Below are 21,722 nucleotides of genomic sequence, written 5' to 3' on the forward strand. Positions count from 1 at the left end.
TTATGCTGTAAAAAGTAAGACACCAGGGATTGACAAATTCAGTGAATACATGTTACAAATTCTATTCTATTCTATTCTATTCTATTCTATTCTATTCTATTCTATTCTTTTCTATTCTATTCTTATTACTTTAGTTACAAATGTTCAAAATGGCCACTAATACTATTGTTTATAACACATATCCATAGTGACACATATTTTTGTTTGATTATCATCTGAAGGATGGATACATTTATTCGCAAATGCTGCGTATCCGTAGCATAATTTTTTAAAAAATTAAATGGCTATGTATCTACCCTTCTAGCTACCTACCTGCCTACCAGCCTATGCATCCACCTACTATGGAACTTAGAAACAATATTTTGTTTCAAATATTTGTTTCAAACCAGAACAGTAAAAGTAGTTGATTTACGGATTCTGTGATTATGGGTGATTTTGTTCCTTCAGCATACTCTTGTTTTTCAACTTTTTAAAAACAAAACACATGTATTATCTGTATAATTAGTAAAAATATCTAAAAATAAAAGAAAATATTATGCATATAAAGAACTCATCCAAGTCACAGTCTATCACATAACACAGTGTGTGTGTGTGTGTGTGTGTGTGTGTGTGTGTGTGTGTGTGTAGTATTAATAGTATTAGTAGTAGTAGTAACCTCTGCTTTGTGCCACTAGGATGATTTTTATTCTCAATTTATTCTGTTGTTCTTCATTGTTTTCCTACAATGAACACTATTATTTTTATCCCAAACAAAAACTAAAGAAAAGAAAGCACCTGACTTTACAAGATAAGGTATTATATACTCTACTAACAGAAATACACATGCGCAGTCCCAATTATCTAAGACTATGTATTGTTACTATATTGAAAACACAGGATATGAAGTAAAATTAATTTGATTACTGGAGTATAAGAAATATATATAATATAGGATAAATAAAACTATATACAAGTACATTGAGTGAAATAGGTTTAAGTTAGAATAAAGATGAAAAAAAATTTTACATTTATATATTCTTGAAAGAGAGAGAGAGAGAGAGCACAAGTTGGGGAGGGGCAGAGAGAGAGGGAGACACAGAATCTGAAGCAGGCTCCAGGCTCTGAGTTGTCAGCACAGAGCCCAACACAGGGCTTGAACTCACAAATCGTGAGATCATGACCTGAGCTGAAGTCGGATGCTTAACTGACGGAGTCACCCAGGCGCCCCAAGCTGAATATTTTAAACTGAAAATGGAAGGGTGAGGAAATGCTCTAGAGCTGTGCTGTTCAATGTGCTAGCCACTAGCCCCAGGTGGTGATTTACATTTAAATTAATTAAGATTAAATAAAATTTAAAACTCTGTTCTTCAGTTGCCCTAGCCACTTTCAAGTGCTCAGTGGTATCTACACTATTGGGCTGTGCAGATTAGAACATTTATGTTATTACAGAAAATTCCATTGAACAGTGCTGTTCTAGAAGATGACATATATGCCAGAAAGCAAAATAGGAATTAAGAGACTCAGAAATACACAGAAGAAAATATCTACCTAGTAAGGGGATAAGAGACAACATGGTGTCTAGATGGTGACATAAAATGTGTTCAGCACATGTTAATAGAATGAATTGAAATTTTTGGCACAAGGAGACAATATAATTCCAAAGATATCATCATTAACTTTCAGAATGTAACTCAGAATGAATATAGTCTTTATTCAAAATTAATGGTTTTCACAGGAGGAAAAATAAACAACTCTACATATTAAAGAGATATGTGCCTATAAGGAAATCTGCAACCTTGATAGAGGTAATAAAAGTTAAATAATAATCAGAGAGAGAACAGAGTTGATGATCTGATGGGGTTTATGCTGCATGGCAAGAGGATAAGAGATGTTCCAGAAGGGTAAAGAAGAAACATGCTGCTTCAATTTGATCACTGGCAAAAATCTACAATGGATTTTAAAAAGTATAATTATATAAAAAGCAATAACAGGGGTGCCTGGGTGGCTTAGTCAGTTGAGCATCTGACTCTTGATTTTGACTCAGATCATGATCCCAGGGTCGTAGGATCAAGTCCTGTATCGGGCTCTGCACTGAGGATAGAGCCTGCTGAAGGTTCTCCTATCTCTCTCTCTCTCTCTCTCTCTGTCCCTCTCCCCCACTCCCAACACCCTTCTTGTGAACTCTTTCCCTCTCTTATAAAATTAAATTAAATTAAATTAAATTAAATTAAATTAAATTAAGAAAAAAAGCAAGTACAGGCCATTGTGATCAAATAAGGTGGTTCACAAAAAAACCAAGTCATTTACTTTTTCATTGTTACCAAGTCCTTCTATAATGTTTACTACATGTCAAGCATTACTTTAAGCATCTTATAATTCTGTGATAATCCAGCATAAGGATATGACTATTACTCTCACCTTACACATGAAGAAACTGAAGACAGAGAGGTTAAGTAACTTGCTCAAGGTCACACAACTAATAAGAGGTAGAACCTGCCTCAGCACGGCTCCAGGGTCTGTGCTCTAAAACTATTAAGCTCATTTGTTTTTGAAACCATCCAGGGATGATAAAAAAAATTCAGTGTATATCTGGATTTCTGCAAAGCATGAGGCAAAGTCTCTTCAAGTGCTCCTCAGAGCAGGAAACAGAAATACGGCCCAGGTAATACTACTATTGGTGATTTTGTAACTGGGAGAAGAATGGTACCCAATAGATCTCTCCCACTCCTTCACCTATATGATGGTCTCTTCATCTTGGCATTATTGACAATTCTTTGCTGTGAGGGCTATCCTGTACATTGTAGGATGTTTAACCTCAACCCTGGCCTCTACTCACTAGAGGCCAGTAGTCAGTCTCTCCCCCAGCCTGTCTATGTTTAGTCCTGACAAATAAAAATGTCTCTAAATATTGCCAAATTTTCCACAGAAGGTGAAATTACCTTCAGTTGAGAACCACTGATACATTATATATTATGAATATATATGCAACAGATTCAAGACATGAAATGTTACAACAGACTGAAACAATATGCTATAATGAACAATATAAATTTCATTGGGAATAAATGTGCAATCATGCACTTAATTCTGGATGGGTTAAAGAGCTGACTTGAAAATAAAAATATTAAAGGAACAGAAAAAATATAAAGTGAACATAGCTCAGAGCTTATGGTGAGCATGGTGCCTCTAAGTATAGAACCAAAAGAAGAAAATCATAATAGAAAAAAATATATTTGACAAAATAATAATTATAAACTTGTAAGAAAAAAATATAAACTAAACTAAAAGGAAAATGACAAGATAGGAAAAAGTATCATATGGTGGCTTAATAGTTAACATTATTAATATGCAAAGAGTTTTGATCATTTATAAGAAAAAGAATAATATCCAACTGGTAACTGAGCATAGAACAAATCAGACAATTCACCATAAGGAATACAAAAGAAATGTTACTTGTGGCAATGAGAAAGAATGAAATATGGCCTTTTGTAGCAACATGGATGGAACTGGAGAGTGTTGTGCTAAGTGAAATAAGTCATACAGAGAAAGACAGATACCATATGTTTTCACTCTTATGTGGATCCTGAGACTTAACAGAAACCCATGGGGGAGGGGAAGGAAAAAAACAAAAAGAGGTTAGAGTGGGAGAGAGAGCCAAAACATAAGAGACTCTTAAAAACTGAGAACAAACTGAGGGTTGATGGGGGTGGGAGGGAGGAGAGGGTGGGTGATGGGTCTTAAAATAAATATATAAATAAATAAATAAACAAACAAGCAAACTTAAAAAAAATGTTGCTTGACAATTCATGTTTTACCAGTATTAATTCATCAGGTTATATGTTAGCACTAGATGAGTTCTAAAACTTCTCCCTTGTAGATCAGAACAAATACTGTTAAAATGTCTACACTACCCAAAGCAATCTACATATTTAACGAAATCCCTATCAAAATTCCACTAGAATTTTTCACAGAGCTAGAACAAACAATCCTAAAATTTGTACGGAACCAGAAAAGACCCCAAATAGCCAAAACAATCTTGAGAAAGAAAAGCAAAGCTGAAAGCATCACAATTCCAGACTTCAAGTTATATTACAAAGCTATAGTAATCAAGACTGTATGGTCCTGGGACAAAAACAGACACATAGATCAGTGTAACAGAACAGAGAATCCAGAAATGAACCCACAACTATGTGGTCTACTAATCCTCAACAAAGCAGGAAAGAATATCCAATGGAAAAAAGACAGTCGCTTCAACAAATGATGTTGGGAAAACTGGACAGCTCTATGCAAAAGAATGAAACTGGACAACTTTCTGACATCATACACAAAAATAAATTTAAAATGGATGAAAGACCTAAATGTGAGACAGGAAATCATCAAAATCCTAGAGGAGAACACAAGCAGCAATCTCTTTGACATCAGCTATAGCATCTTCTTACTAGATACATTTCCAGAGGCCAGGGAAACACAAGCAAAAAAAACTGTTGGGACTTTATCAAGATAAAAAGCCTCTGTAGAGAAAAGGAAACAATAAACAAAAGGGCAACCTTCAGAATAGGAAAGGATATTTGCAAATTAAATATCTGATAAAGGGTTAATATCCAAAATCTACAAAGAACTCACGAAACTCAACACCCCCCAAAAAATAATCCAAATAAGAAATGGGCAGAAGACATGAATAGACATTTTCCCAAAGAAGACATACATATCTCCAACAGATACAGGAAAAGATGCTCAACATCACTCATCATCAGGGAACTACAAATCAAAACTACAATGAGAAGGAATTCACCCCAAAAGAAAGAGCATGAAGAAATGACAGCCAGGGATTTAACCAACACAAATACAAGCAAGATGTCTGAACCAGAAGTTAGAATAATGATAATAATAATACTAGCTAGAGTCAAAAACAGATTAGAATCCCTTTCTGCAGAGATAAAAGAAGTTAAAAATAGCCACAATGAAATTAAAAATGCAATAACTAAGTTGCAATCACGGATGGATGCAGCAGCGGCAAGGATGGATGAGGCAGAACAGAGAACCAGCAATATAGAGGACAAACTTATAGAGAATAATGAAGCAGAAGAAAAGAGAAAGGCAAAAGAGCATGATTTAAGAATTAGGGAAATCAGTGACTCATTAAAAAGGAACATCAGAATCATAGGGGTCCCAGAAGAGGAGGAGAGAGAAATAGGGGTAGAAGGGTTATGTGAGCAAATCATAGCAGAAAATTTTGCTAACCTGGGGAAAGACACAGACATCAAAATCCAGGAAGCACAGAGGACCCCCATTAGATTCAACAAAAACCGACCATCAACAAGGCATATCATAGTCAAATTCACAAAATACTCAGGCAAGGAAAGAATCATGAAAGCAGCAAGGGAAAAAAAAAGTCCCTAACCTACAAGGGAAGACAGATCAGGTTTGCAGCAGACCTATCCACAGAAACTTGGCAGGTTAGAAAGGAGTGGCAGGATGTATTCAGTGTGCTGAATCAGAAAAATATGCAGCCAAGAATTCTTTATCCAGCAAGGCTGTCATTCAAAATAGAAGGAGAGATAAAAAGTTTTCCAGACAAACAAAAACTAAAGGAGTTTGTGACCACTAAACCAGCCCTGCGAGAAATTTTAAGGGGGACTCTCTGAGGGGAGAAAAGATGGGAAAAACCCATATATACATACATATATATACATATATACATATATATGTATATATATACACATATATATACACATATGAATAAATAAATAAATACCAAAAGCAACAAAGATTAGAAAGTACCAGAGAACACCACCAGAAACTCCAACTCTACAAGCATCATAATGGCAATATATTCATATCTTTCAGTACTCACTCTAAACGTCAATGGACTCAAAGCTCTAATCAAAAGACATAGGATAACAGAATGGATAAAAAAACAAAATCCTTCTATATACTGTTTACAAGAGGCCCACTTTAGACCTAAAGACACCTTCAGATTGAAAATAAGGGGATGGGGAACCATCTATCATGCTAATGGTCAATGAAAGAAAGCCAGAATAGCCATACTTATATCAGAAAATCTAGACTTTAAAATAAAGACTGTATCAAGAGGTGCAGAAGGGCATTATATCATAATCAAGGGGGCTATCCACCAAGAAGACCTAGCAATTGTAAACATTTATGTGCCAAATGTAAAAGCACCCAAATATATAAATCAATTCATCACAAACATAAAGAAACTCATCGATAGTAATACCATAATAGTAGGAGGCTTCAACACCCCACTCACAGCAATAGACAGATCATCTAATCAAGAAAAATCAACAAGGAAACAATGGCTTTGAATGGCACACTAGACCAGATGTACTTAACAGATATATTCCGAACATTTCATCCTAAAGCAGCAGAGTATACATTCTTCTCCAGTGCACATGGAACGTTCTCCAGAATAGACCATATACTGGGACACAAATCAGCCCTAAGTAAGTACAAAAAGATCGAGATCATACCATGCATATTTTCAGACCACAATGCTCTGAAACTCAAAATCAACCACAAGAAAAAATTTGGAAAGGTAACAAATACTTGGAGACTGAAGAACATCCTACTAAAGAATGAATGGGCTAACCAAGAAGTTAAAGAGGAAATTAAAAAAGTATATGGAAGCCAAAGAAAATGATAACACCACAACCCAAAACCTCTGGGACGCAGCAAAGGTGGTCACAAGAGGAAAGTATATAGCAATCCAGGCCTTCCTAAAGAAGGAAGAAAGATCTCACATACACAACCTAACCTTATGCCTTAAGGAGCTGGAAAAAGAACAGCAAATAAAACCCAAAACCAGTAGAAGACAGGAAATAATAAAGATTAGAGCACAAATTGATGCTTTTGAAACCAAAAAACAGTAGAACAGATCAATGAAACCAGAAGCTGGTTCTTTGGAAGAATTAAAAAAATTAATAAACCACTAGCCAGTTTGATCAAAAAGAAAAAGGAAATGACCCAAATAAATAAAATCAAGAATGAAAGAGGACAAATCACAACCAACACAGCAGAAATATAAACAATAATAAGAGAATATTATAAGCAATTATATGCCAATAAAATGGGAAATCTGGAAGAAATGGACAAATTCCTAGAAACATATACACTACCAAAACTGAAACAGGAAGAAATAGAAAATTTGAACAGACCCATAACCAGGAAGGAAATCGAATTAGTAATCAAAATCTGCCAAAAAGCCAGAGTCCAGGGCCAGATGGCTTTCCAGGTGAATTCCACCAAACATTTAAGGAAGAGTTAACCCCTATTCTCTTCAAACTTTCCAAAAAATAGAAATGGAAGGAAACTGCCAAACTCTTTCTATGAAGCCAGCATTACCTTGATTCTAAAACCAGACAGAGACCCTGCTAAAAAGGAGAACTATAGACCAATTTCTCTGATGAACATGGATGCAAAAATCCTCAACAAGATATTAGCCAACCGGATCCAACAATACATTAAAAAAATTATTCACCACGACCAAGTGTGATCTATACCTGGGATGCAGGGCTGGTTCAATATCTGCAAAACAATTAATGTGATTCATCACATCAATAAAGAAAGGACAAGAACCATTAGATCCTCTCAATAGATGCAGAGAAAGCATTTGACAAAATAAAGCATACTTTCTTGATCAAAACCCTCAAGAAAGTAGGGATAGAAGGAGCATACTTCGAGATCATAAAAGTCATATATGAATGACCCAACGCTAATATCATCCTCAATGGGGAAAAACTGGGAGCTTTCCCCCTAAGGTCAGGAATGAGACAGGGATGTCCACTCTCACCACTGTTATTCAACATAGTATTGGAAGTCTTAGCCACTGCAATCAGACAACACAAAGAAATAAAAGGCATCCAAATTGGCCAGGAGGAGGTCAAACTTTCACTCTTCGCAGATGACATGATACTCTATATGGAAAACCTAAAAGATTGCACCAAAAAACTGCTAGAATTGATTCATGAATTCAGCAAAGTTGCAGGATATAAAATCAACACACAGAAATCAGTTGCATTCCTATATACCAACAATGAAGCAACAGAAAGAGAAATCAAGGAATCGATCCCATTTATAATTGCACCAAAACCATAAAATACCTAGAAATAAATCCAACCAAAGAGGTGAAAAATCTACACACTGAAAACTATAGAAAGCTTATGAAATAAATTGAAGAAGACACAAAAAAATGGAAAAATATTCCATGCTCCTGGATAGGAAGAACAAATATTGTTAAAATGTCAATACTACCCAAAGCAATCTACATATTCAATGAAATCCCTATCAAAATAACACCAGCATTCTTCATAGAGCTAGAACAAATAATCCTAAAATTTGTATGGAAACAGAAAAGACCCTGAATAGCCAAAGCAGTCCTGAAAAAGAAAACCAAAGCAGGAGGCATCACAATCCCAGACTTCAAGCTATTCTACAAAGCTGTAATCATCAAGACAGTATGGTACTGGCACAAGAACAGACACCCAGATCACCCAGAATAGAGAACCCAGAAGTGTATGGCCAACTCATCTTTGACAAAGCAGGAAAGAATATCCAATGGAATAAAGACAGTCTCTTCAGCAAGTGGGGCTGGGAAAACTGGACAGCGACATGCAGAAGAATGAACCTGGACCACTTTCTTATACCACACACAAAAATAAACTCAAAATGGATGAAAGACCTCAATGTAAGACAGGAAGTCATCAAAATCCTTGAGGAGAAAGCAGGCAAAAACCTCTCTTTGATCTTGGCTGCAGCAACTTCTTACTCAATACGTCTCCAGAGGCAAGGGAAACAAAAGCAAAAATGAACTACTGGGACCTCATCAAAATAAAAAGCTTCTGCACAGTAAAGGAAACAATCAACAAAACTAAAAGGCAACCGACAGAATGGGAAAAGATATTTGCAAATGACATATCAGATAAAGGGTTAGTATCCAAAATTTACAAAGAACTTATCAAACTCAACACCCAAAAAACAAATAATCCAGTGAAGAAATGGGCAAAAGACATGAATAGACACTTCTCCAAAGAAGACATCCAGATGGCTAACCAACACATGAAAAAAATACTCAACATCACTCATCATCAGGGAAATACAAATCAAAACCACAATGAGATACCACATTCCACCTATCAGAATGGCTAACATTAACAACTCAGGCAACAACAGATGTTGGCCAGGATGCGCAGAAAGAGGATCTTTTTTGCATTGTTGGTGGGAATGCAAGCTGGTGCAGCCACTCTGGAAAACAGTATGGAGGTTCCTCAAAAAACTAAAAATAGAACTACCCTAGACCCAGCAATTGCACTACTAGGCATTTATCCACGGGATACAGGTGTGCTGTTTCAAAGGGACAGATGCACCCCCATGTTTATAGCAGCACTATCAACAATAGCCAAAGTAGGGAAAGAGCCCAAATGTCCATTGATGGATGAATGGATAAAGAAGATGTATATATATACAATGGAGTATTACTCGGCAATCGAAAAGAATGAAATCTTGCCATTTGCAACTATGTGGATGGAACTGGAGCGTATTATGCTAAGTGAAATTAGTCAGAGAAAGACAAAAATCATATGACTTCACTCATATGAGCACTTTAAGGGACAAAACAGATGATCATAAGGGAAGGGAAACAAAAATAATATAAAAACAGGGAGGTGGACAAAACGGAAGAGACTCATAAATATGGAGAACAAACTGAGGGTTACTGGAGGGGTGGTGGGAGGGGGAATGGGCTAAATGGGTAAGGGGCAGTAAGGAATCTACTCCTGAAATCATTGTTGCACTATATGCTAACTAGTTTGGATGTAAATTTAAAAAAATAAAAAATAAAAACAAAAACAAATCAAAACTACAATGAAATATCACCTCACATTTGTCATAATGGATAAAACCAACAACACAGGAAACAATAAGTGTTGGGGAGAATATGGAGAAACTGGAACCCTTTTACACTGTTGGTGGGAATGCAAACTGGTGCTGCCACTCTGGAAAATAGTATGGAGGTTCCTCAAAAAGTTAAAAATAGAACTACCCCATGATCTAGCAATTGCACTACTAGCTATTTACCCAAAGGATACAAAAATACTGAACTTAAGGGACACATGCACCCTGATATTTATAGGGGCATTATCAACATTAGCCAAATTATGGAAAAAGTCTAAATGTCCTTTGACTCATGAATGAAGAAATATGGTGTAGATATACAACGGAATATTACTGAGCCATAAAAAAGAATGACAACTTGCCATTTGCAACAATGTGGAAGGAGCTAGACTGTATTATGCTAAGCAAAATAAGTCAGTCAGAGAAAGACAAATACCATATGATTTCATTCATATGTGGATTTTAAGAAACAAAACAAATGAACATGGTGGGGGGAAAGAGATAGGAAAACCATAAAACAGACTCTTAACTATAGAGAACTGAGGTTGCTGGAGGGGAGGTGAGTGAGGGGATAGGTTAAATGGGTGATGGTTATTAAGGAGGACATGTGATGAGCACTCCTTTTCATTCTACTACTGAATTCTGCTGAAATTCTACTACTGAAACTAATATTACAATATATGTTAACTAACTATAATTTAAATAAAAACTTAAAGAAAAAAAGCTTCTTCATTGTAAATTCTACCATCCTTCAGAAAAAAGTAGTGTCAGTTGTATACGCAAACAGGAAAAAAAGGAAAGATATTCAAGGGTTGCATACTTAATAAATCCCAAACAAAAGAAATCTGACAATAGTAACCAGCTGTTCTCTTTTTCTCCATTGAGAAGAAACTGAGTAAAAACAAAACTGTAGTATTAAAGATTTAAACTAGAATTAAAGACAATTCATTTGATATCGGAGGTTGTTAGAAAGTAAATGCATCCAGATCATTTCTTAGTGTTTGGATAAGTTTAAAAGCAAAAAAGATTCAAAAACAAAGCCAACAGAACATCTCTAAAGTTTCTTTGAAAATACAATAAATCATTCTAGTCTGATGCAAACTTAAATGCAATCCCAACCAAAGGAAAGAGGATAATGGAAATTAGATCACATTTAAGATTTTTTTAATACCCATTCTTTGGTGAATCTTCAAAAACTACCAAAAGTTAATGTTCTTCCAAACAAAATTGTAGTGTTTTTGTATTCAAAATACTACATTAGGTAAGTAATGAAACCCTTTTACAGAGTTTGAATTAATCCATCATTATCCCCAATGTAGGTATTAACATCACTAATATTTCAATAGATACTCTCAATAAAATATAGTAATTAGCTTCTACTCTATACAACTTATATATGTCAGACTCTGTGCCAAATGCTATACATAGTAAGGGCCCACTTTAATTCTAGCAATAACCTTAGGAGGTGGATATTGTCATCCCCATTTATTGATGATAAATTCCCAACTCAGAGGACATATGTGACTTTCACATGGTCAAAAAACTCTTCCTATCATCTCAAGTTATTTGCTCCATTACTTTGATCTCAGAGGGATTTGATAAACTCTAATATATCAACTTTTTCTTTTGTGAATTCTCCTTTTAGCATCATTTCTGAGTTTATAAACAAATTTAGTTATTTATAGATAAATGTAAATGGACAAATGTAAATGTATGGATAATGTGGGAGATATGGATTAAAATTATTTTTTTACATGAATGTCTGTTCCAGGAGTTTGTTGAAAATTATTTTAGTACATCTTTTGAAAATAAGTTGTCGTATATATGTGGAATTATTTCTGGATTCTATTCTTTTCCATTGGTCTATGTGTCTATACTTAAATGAACACTAACTTTCTTGATTATATTTATGATAAATGTTGAAAACAGGTAACATTAGTCCTTCAGATTTTGTTTGGTTGTTTGTTTTCAGAGTTGCTTTGGCTATGTCAGGTCATTTGTATTTCCATATGACTTTAAGATAAGATTTTAATGTAATATTTGGTATGGTGGATATCTGTGTAAAAATGAACTTTGGTAAATAAATCACACCCTATGTGAAAATTAACTTGGATGGAATTTAGACTCAAATGTAAAATTCAAAACTAAAAAATGGTAGAGTATAGAAGAAATTCTTTGTGACATTGGGTTAGACATATTTTCCACTTTGTTATATAATTTCTGTATGTGTCATCTTTTTCATTCCTTTGTTCTTTCTTTACTGCCTGCACTTTGTTCACAAAATATTTTAGCATACTATTTTAGTTTTCTCTTATGAGTATTTAGCCTTTTAAAAAGTAATTGCTCTAGCACTTACAATTTGCACTTTTAACTTATCACAATCTATTCTAGTGAACACTGGTTTGATTTCAGTAAACTATGGCAACTTTGCTCCAATTCAGCTCCATTTTCTTCCCCTTTCTGCATATTATTGTTGCCATATACATTACATATGATATATGTTATAACCGTATGTTATAAACCTAATAGTACATTGTTAAAGTTTTGTGTTAAAAATAGGCTTTTACAGGGTGCCTAGGTGACTCAGTCAGTTAAGCATCTGAGTTCAGCTCAGGCCATGATCTCACGGTTTGTGGGTTCGAGCCCCCCATCGGGCTCTGTGCTGACATCACAGAGCCTGGAGCCTGCTTTGGACTCTGTGTCTCCCTCTCTCTCTGCCCCTCCCCTGCTTGCACTGTGTCTCTCAAAAATAAATAAACATTAAAAAATTTTTTTTAAAATAGGCTCTTAGGGCACCTGGGTGGCTCAGTCAGTTAAGCATCCAACTTTGGCTCAGATCTTGATCTCCCAGTTCGTGAGTTCGAGCCCCACACTGGGCTCTGTGCTGACAGCTCAGAGCCTGGAGCCTGTTCTGTATCTCCCTCTCTTTCTGCCCTACCCTGCTCACACTCTGCCTCTCTCTCTCTCAAAAATAAATAATCATTAAAAAATATTTTAAAAAAATAAAAAATAAAAATAGGCTTTTAAAAAAATAGAGAATATAATCTATATATTATACAAACACATGTAAATATCTATCAGAGTTACTACATTGACCCATATATTTACAGTTTCCAGTGCTTTTCATTATTTCCTCTGGATTTTTGGTCTGAAAGACTCCTTTTAGTCACTCAGGTGGGTCATATCTGCTAGAAAATAACTTATTTTTATTTTATTTTTATCTGGAAATGTCTTTATTTTTGTCTTCATACTTGAAAGGCAGTTTCACCAGACATAGAGTTCTTAATTGACAATTTCTTTTTGAGTATGTCATTCTACTGCCTTCTGGTCTTCACGATTTCTGAAGACATTAGCCATTGTTCTCATTGTGGTTCCATGTACATGATTAATTGTTTTTTCTCCTGGTGCTTTCATAATTTACTAATTGTCTTCGGTTTTCAGCAGTTTGACTACAACGTGTCTACAATTGGTTCTCTTTATTATTATCCTATCTTGGATCTATTGAGCTTCTTGGATCAATATACTAATAATTTTCATCAAACGGGAAGTTTTTGGCTCTTATTTCTGTCTTGTTTATCTCTCTCCCCTCTTCCTGGGACTCCCATAAATTGCATATAAACTGGCTTCCTTAGGATCAATCCTGTGTCTGAATAGTTTAGTCACCATCCTGGGCTTTGGATAGAAGTTGTGTTCCAGCACCTAAAATGCAAGGCTTCCACCCTTTTCTGATCAATAGGTGGGAAGAATGGAGAATGCATTTACTCTTTCAGCCTTTCTCATCTTCCTCTGCTGGGATTATTTAGAATTCCCCTACATATGCATGTAGTTTATCAATTATCCTCCTACTCTATAAGTGTATTTTATATTTTGTATATGTGACATATATATAATACTGACTATATATATAATAGATGTCAGTGAAAACTCTTAACAAAATTAATTTAATGTGGAGACTGATTTGTGTTATTCTCTGGTTTATTGTTATGAAAGTAATCTACTTGATGTAGATCAGAAACAATTTAAACACATTTCCTTTGTAAATTATAAAGTTTAAAGGTTTTACATAAATTTACGATACAGTTAACTTTTCAGTAATTTAAACCATTAAAATGTCTTGTTTTCTATGTACTATTAAGAACCAGTAAGTTAAGGAATATCATTTTAAGTAAAGCCCCTTTGCCTAAATGTTGTAAACTTGAAAATTACATATATATATATACACATATGTATATTACTAATCCACATATGTATATTAACTAATGAAAGGAAGTTATAAAACAGAACTTTTGTAAATAAAAAAATCCTTTTCTAACTTAATGGGTATCTGTGATTAAGATTTATCATGTTAATATATCTTACAATAGATATTAATTTATTGCTTTGCTGTTATTGATGATGATAATGACACAGAAGTGCCTAACTGATTATGTTTCTGGAAGCTAAATATAGACTGAGAAACATGATAGATTTTCAAAAACTACCAAGCCAGAGCTTAAGGTTCTAACTGTGATCTGGTGAACAGAGTCTGGTGCTTGGAAACAGGGGGCTCAAGTCTAATCACACATCTGTCTTTACAACTGTGTGAATCTACATAAGTTTTTGCCATTATTGGCCTTTTGAATTTTTAAATGATTAGAGTAAATAACTTCTAAAGCTACCCTAATTAGCATTGTTGCACTGCTGAGATAAAAGAATTTATATGTAAGGTGCATTCACCCAGATTCTTTTAAAATGAGACTTCATAAGGCCATTAGTATGAACAGAGGAAGGCTGAAACAACTTTGTGTTGAGACCAATGCCCTTGCTTTAAAAATCTCAAAGAGACTGTCTTGATAAATGTATTTATGTCTCAAGTTGTTCAAAATTCTTTTATCTAAATGGATTAGTCAAGATTACTCACCTAATTGTATTTGTGACATAAACCTAATTAAGTTATCTCTCCAAGGGGGAGAAAAAACTTAATCTGACAAAATAACTTCTACGAAATCAGCTTATATCAATTTCCTTTAGTAACTAAAAATGTAGATAGATTAATAATTATAGATTATGAATTTAATTTCATACATTAAGAGCAATCCTCTTTCATGAAACACTCTCACTGATGTATCACAAACCATTTCCAAGATCTTCTTATTGTCCATTACTCAGAATAATCTTAGGTACAAAATGTTAGTATAATTAAAGAATTTAGAAGATCCTTAGGGCTCAAAATAGCAAGAAGTGATCTTATCTTTGATTTGATAACTAATCAATGGCATAATTCTGGTTAAACTAACAGCTGTTTTTGCATAAATTTAAGTCAGCTATTGTTAAGTTTCCCTAGTTTTGCCTCGTCAGTCAACTTGGCTAATTGCTGCAGGAAAGCCACCCAATTAACATTTGTATAGTCTAGAATTCAAGCCTATCTTGTAGAAAGTGAGACCTTTGGGAAATCTATTAGGCAGTGTTCATGTTTGCTAATGTAGTGTCAGAACTTCCAAGCTTCAGAGAAATTGATTTTTTGGTCCAGGGACAAAGGACACATTCAATGTACTGTTATCATGAGTTCTATAGATACTAACAAATAACAGTAAACTAATGCATCCACTGCAATGGTCCCAATGTACCATGTTGGCAAGATGGTATGCCATATCTCACCCTTCACACTTTGCTTAAAATTGTGGGCACTACATTAGGAATGACAAACAATAAGACATAGGTTCTTTTCAGTTTATCTGAGAAGAGGAAGAGGTGGAGGGAGAACATTTGATTTGATTTTCCCCCCACTCTTATTTTATAAATTTTTATTTTAATTCCAGACAGTTAACGTGTTGTATTAGTTTCAGGTGTACAGTATAGTGATTTAATAATTCCATGCGTCACCTGGTACTCATCACAAGTACCTTCCTTAATCCCCATCACCTATTCAGCCCATCATCCCTCCCCCCAACCATTAGTTTTTTCTCTATAATTAAAAGTCTGTTTCTTCCTTTCTCTCTCTTTCTTACGTTTTCATTTGTTTGTTTCTTAAATTCCACATATGAGTGACATCATTATGGTATTGGATGGACCTAGAGAGTATAATGCTAAGCAAAACAAGTCAGTCAGAGAAAGAGAACATTTGATTTTAAAAAGGAAAGAGGCAACATAGCAGGAATAAATCCTGGGTAATATGATATACCAAGAGGATGTCTCTTCAGGGAAGCCAGGCCTAAGGTGATATCTGAGGAGGTGGAAAAAGCACGGGCAGGGCAAGAAAATGAGCAGGATGTAAGATATGCTAATATAGGCCCATTTCTCCAAATCATTTGACTGGTCTGCCCATTCTCAGATGCACACAGGCAGAAACAAATAGTAGGTCTCCCACAAATGTCTTGTGAATGAAATGTCATCAAGAGGAATTTTGAGTAAAATAATGGCATTTAAATGACAGTTTCTCAGGCTGATTTGGAACTGGTGCCCCATCTAGAATGAATTCTCAAAATCGCCAAATCATCTGTGTCCTAGTGTAAAATTTTCCAAATTATAGCAATGTTTGCAATAATATTTCAGGCCCTTTTCAAAATGCGCCATTTCATTTCATTTTGCTGATGAGGAAAGGAGATGAAACTTTATTCTCATCTGGGAGAGACAATTCAGTCTGTTGCAGCTGCTGCCTGGGATCCGGTGAGAATTACAATCTAGGAGGAAACTCTTCACAGTCATCACAGGCGAATCTCAACTGCTAGGTCCAGTGACTCACTGGTCCCATGGCAGTCTCTAACTTGTTCTTTCTCTGACTAGGATGCATGGACCAGAGAGGTTTCTTCTTTGCTTGCTTTGACATAAAATCTTCTATAAACTTTACTGGGAGTTCTTAATTAGAGTTAGCAAGATATAAAGAGAAAAATCATTTACTACTGACACAGCTAATAAGTGGCACAGCTAGGGTATGAACCCAGGCGGTCATGTTCTAAAGCTCAGATTCTTAAACTTTAGTGTATATTTAATTCTGGACTTAATTCTTGGCAAGATAATTATTGGAATGTTTTAGGCAAGATCTAGATCAAAAGAAATGGAAGAGGCTATTTCAGAATAAGATAAAGGTAAAAGTAAAGGCACAATTTTAAGGACCAGCAAGCTTGCTGGTTTGGGTAAAACACAGGATTCTGAACAAGAGAAATGCTATGAAATGAGGTTGGAAAGTCACGCATGATTAGGTTGTGAAAGATCATGAAGGGCAAGTTAGGGAGGTCAGGACATCCTCCTGTAGCCACTAGTAAGCCACTGATTCTTTTCAAGCAGAAGACTGACACCGTAAATGTGGAGATTAATGGAGCTGGACATGTAGGACAGGCACTGGGATAGCAGAGATCAGAGGCAGGGATTCAGTTAGGAGATACTCCATCCATCTAGGCTAAAGCATGGAAGGCTGGAGCTTAGGTTAATAGCGTGGGAATGCAAAAGAAAAGGAGGTATGAGAAATGACATGGGACAGAAGCAAGAGATAAGAGAGAAATAAGAGTTAACAAAAATTACAAGTTTGGGGTTTGGGTAAAGCTTGGAAGGACAGTGCTGTCTTCACAAATAGAAAAGAGCAAATGCAGGAAGAGAAGCAGACATGAGAGGAAAGAAGGGTTTTGCTTTGGACATACTGAATCAAAGGAACAAAAGGGATGACAGGTCTAGGAGGTAGTTGGGTAAAGTAGACCAAACTCCAGAAAAGAAGTCAGGTGCAGGATACAGATTTGAGAATCATCCCCCTGAGAGAGGAGAGCCAAATTATGACAAATCAAACTGCCAAGAGAAACAGGGGAAGTACTTTGGTTTGAATCTCCAACAGTATTAGGACTCTCTTAAGACACAGATGTTGTTTTCTATGTTTTTAAAATTCCTCCACAGCATCTAGCACAGAACTCGGGAAACACTCTTGTCTGATTTATGAAGAGATACAAGAAACACTGGAAGTCTTGTCATAAGCAGTGTTTGGATCTCCCAAACTGATCCCAGTACATTTATTTACCAGCAGTGAGGATGGTTTGTTTGTTTTTTAAAATTGTTTTTATAGTGTATTTACTTTTTGAGAGACAGAGAACAGGAGAGAGAGGGAGAGAGAGAGAGAATCCCAGGCAGAGTCCACACTGTCAGTGAAGAGCCCTATGTGAGTCTCGAACTCATGAACCATGAAATCATCACCTGAGTTGAAATCAAGAGTTAGACACTTAACCGACTGAGCCACCCAGGCGCCCCTGTTTTCTTACTGTCTTATCTGGGAACCAACTAATAGGGAAAAGACAAATCTCTAAAGCAAACTTGAAATGGAGGACAGAAGACCATTCTCAGACAATTCAGACATAGAATCCTACTTTAGACTGTACTATCCTTATCTTCTGGCCTATATTATTCAGATAGTGATAGAGTCATGATTCACTATTGAATGGTTAGTCAGGTCTAGCCAGTATGGGAAACAAGAGGTAACAGGTAAGTTTTTACCTGCCTCTAAGTTAATAGATCACTGATAAGTAAGGCTGCAGCTAAGTGGGAATGAAACTACAGGAAAGGAGAAAGAAAAGTGCAAGAATGCTGACTTTTGCACATTTAAATCCTTTCATTTTTTAAAAATGTTTATTTATTTATTTATTTTTGAGAGAGAGACACACAGATAGAGCGTAAGTGGGGTAGGGGTAGAGGGAGACACAGAATCCGAAACAGAATCCAGGCTCTGAGCCGTCAACACAGAGCCCGACACAGGACTCAAGCTCATGAACCACAAGATCATGACCTGAGCCGAAGCTGGACTCCTAACCAACTGAGCCATCCACCCAGGTGCCCCACGTTTAAATCATTTTTAATTTAAGTTTAAAAACTTCTCTAAAAGCTAACATAAAGATCTGTTTCTTACAGCAAGGCTAATAGCAAACCATTTCCGTGTATTACTCAGAACCTATATGATTCAGATTATTTAGTCTAAGCTTTAAAGATCCAAATAATTACCTTTTTTATTGATTCAGTTTATTCCTCCCATGTCAGAACTCGATGTTCATACTTCATTTCAAACTTTTCACATTTTCCATTTACTGCAAGCTTGGGCTGAGGAAGCCCACTACTTGCCTAGATTTTTATACCACTTTTATGGTATTAACAACTCTATTCCAGTAGGGGTTCTCTACAGAGGAAGGAGGACTGTTAGTCAGAGGGGCTCCTGAGCCAGCACAGCTGGGGATCCTTATCAACAATCAAGAACCAACCCCACAAGGCAGTTAAGCACAGCTGGGAAGCATTTTGTTAGCTCCTAGCCTTAGAAGCCAGTGAATGCAGGACCTGCGGTGCAAATGGCACAGCTTACCTCTCTAATTTTGAGAAAACCTCACAAGCACATAAAAGCACCTCTAGATGACTGTGTGGTTTTTTTAAAAAGCTTTTAAATGTTATTATTTATTTATTTTTGAGAGAGAGAGGAGTGAGAGAAGGGGGGGGAGGGAGAAAGGAGAGAGAATCCCAAGCAGGCTCCATGCTATCACACTATCAAGGCAGAGCCCCACATGGGGTTTGATCCCATGACTGTGAGATCATGACCTGAGCCAAAATCAAGACTAGGACGCTTAACCGACTGAACCACCCAGGCTCCCCTAGATGACTGTGTTACAACCACTTTTCTCTTCATGAAACCAGTAACCAGGCAATCCTTTCAAGGACTGCAAGCCATCAGCATGGCATTTGTTTTAAATTTATCTCAACCATCAGAGTTAATGTTTCTCAGTAGTAAATGAATTTTCTTTCAGTATAAGCCTTGTGTCTGGGCCACAGAGAAGTGGAATTTTCCCTGGGTCAAGATACTACTGTTTGCACTTCTAAAATGAGGGAAAATGGGAAAAACTAGTTTACAGATACAGTTATTACTTAATAATATAATTCTTTTTATACTTCCATTTCAGAGGAAGACTATAAAATGAAAGAACATGATTGAGGGTTTTTGTTTTGTTGTGTTTTGTGTTGATGAAGCCAGTGGTGTCCTGGCGATACAAATTGATTATTGCTGAACATCCACAGGTCTTGAGTGGACACCTTTGGGCTGGTGCCTTTTGATTTGGAACTGTCAAAAAAAATTTTTTTTTAAATGTCCAAAGTCCCAGTCGTGGAGAGGATTTCTAACGGATAACTACATTCAAATCTCTATTCTATATTAATTTCCTGGCTGCTCCCACTGACTGAGAGCTCAGTGACTCAGTGTTAGAGCCACAAAACTTGGTGGCTTCTTGCAGACATCCAAAGTGGGTAGTGCAGATAAGGACTGGGTTCAAAATAAGTATTCCCTGACGAATGTTTAAGGAGTTCTAGCATACACGCTGCAGTTAGACTCTATAGCCAGAGTTCAGTCCAGATAGGACTCTAGGTGTTACTACCTTAAGTGGATAGATTTATAGATTGAAATAACTACTTCTCTCAAATTTTACTTATTGTGCGAGAATCTCTGAGGAGTTGATTAAAATACAAACTCCCAAGGCACATGACTTCTGATCCAGTCAATCTATGGTGGGACTCAGGAGCAGGCATTTTAAGCACCTTGGAGATTCTGATGTAGGCAGCCTGCAGACAACAATATGAAAAACACTGGACATATTTTATACTGGATTTTTTCATTAAAGTATATCCATTGATAAGTAACAATTAATAACTGCATCTTAAACTGAAACACATATACCCTCACACACCCTTTCTGACATGTAAAAGGAGGGGTTTTTTTAATACATAGTAATTTTGTATTAAAAACTTCTGGCAGCTATCACTTTCAATTGACACTTTTTTATGTATGATATTTGAAATGAAAAACAATGTAATTAGTTGTAAAAATTTCTTTCTGCCTATGTTGCTGAAAAAATTTACCTTTCAATTTTTATTTTTCTTAACTAAGCAAGACAAACATATTCAAGCTCTAGGCTACTAGAACAAACTCCCTATAAGTAGAATATGTATGACATGAAGAGAATATATGTTCTAACAAGGCCCTGAACTGTGTTTTCCAAAGACCCTAATGGGCCCACTGGAGTTGTTATAATCTATTAAATTCAATTTATGAAGGTAGAAAGTCCTTAAATATGCATTTTATGATAATATGCTTTTTAAGATGTCCCTTGATGTATATTATACACACTGCTAGACCATAATGGCTATTAACTCAAGAAAATTAATAATATACATTTTTAAATGGCCTAAACTTTCAAAGACTCCCAGAAGAGACTTTTTTAAGTGAAGTTTTTGAAATAAGGGAAATTTTTACAATTCTGCAGAGAAAGAAGTGTTTAAATGCTTAAGGAACTTTTTCCAAGATGTTTGATAATGATGAAGGGAACTGAGATTCCATGTCCCTACTTTCCACTCCCTATACTCACTTTCACGGGTCCTAATTTTTCTGATTAAGCTATCTCTCTAATAGATCTAAATGCAAAATCTGAGTCTTCTCTTATCCTCTGTCTCCTTTTTTTAATGATGATGAACTCACATTGGACCATGGAAATATGAATGTCAGGAAGGCTGTTTCTATTCAGAGGAAGGAGTAAAGAAATTATTATAATACCTCCATGTTGGCATCAGTCAATCTCCATTTATTTACTGAGCATCTCTTCCACTGATAGAACCTGGCTACAAATGGACTCACTAAGCTAAAGATGCTGAAACCATCCCACACAACAAGAATGAGGCTAAACAACCTTTAACCTTGTACTATCATAATTTTAATAGTGAAGAATTCAGGTATTTTAATGCCCAAGGAAATAATTATTTATCTAAAAGACATGTTTTGAAGTATATTTTTTGTTTTGACCCCAAATCCTTAGATAGGGAGACTTTTTATACTTACTCAAATTGTATCCAAACAA

General features: G+C 35.7%; 1 protein-coding gene across 1 annotated transcript in view; it reads right to left on the minus strand.

The window, feature by feature from the left end:
* COL19A1 (collagen type XIX alpha 1 chain) overlaps positions 1–21,722 on the minus strand; it is a 346,749-nt gene that overhangs the window by 189,458 nt on the left and 135,569 nt on the right. The window lies entirely within an intron of this gene.

The sequence above is a fragment of the Lynx rufus genome, unplaced genomic scaffold (genome assembly GCF_022079265.1).
Source record: "Lynx rufus isolate CCGP_SWC_20201006 ecotype Redwood Valley unplaced genomic scaffold, mLynRuf1.p SCAF_6, whole genome shotgun sequence".
NCBI classification, from domain to species: domain Eukaryota; kingdom Metazoa; phylum Chordata; class Mammalia; order Carnivora; family Felidae; genus Lynx; species Lynx rufus.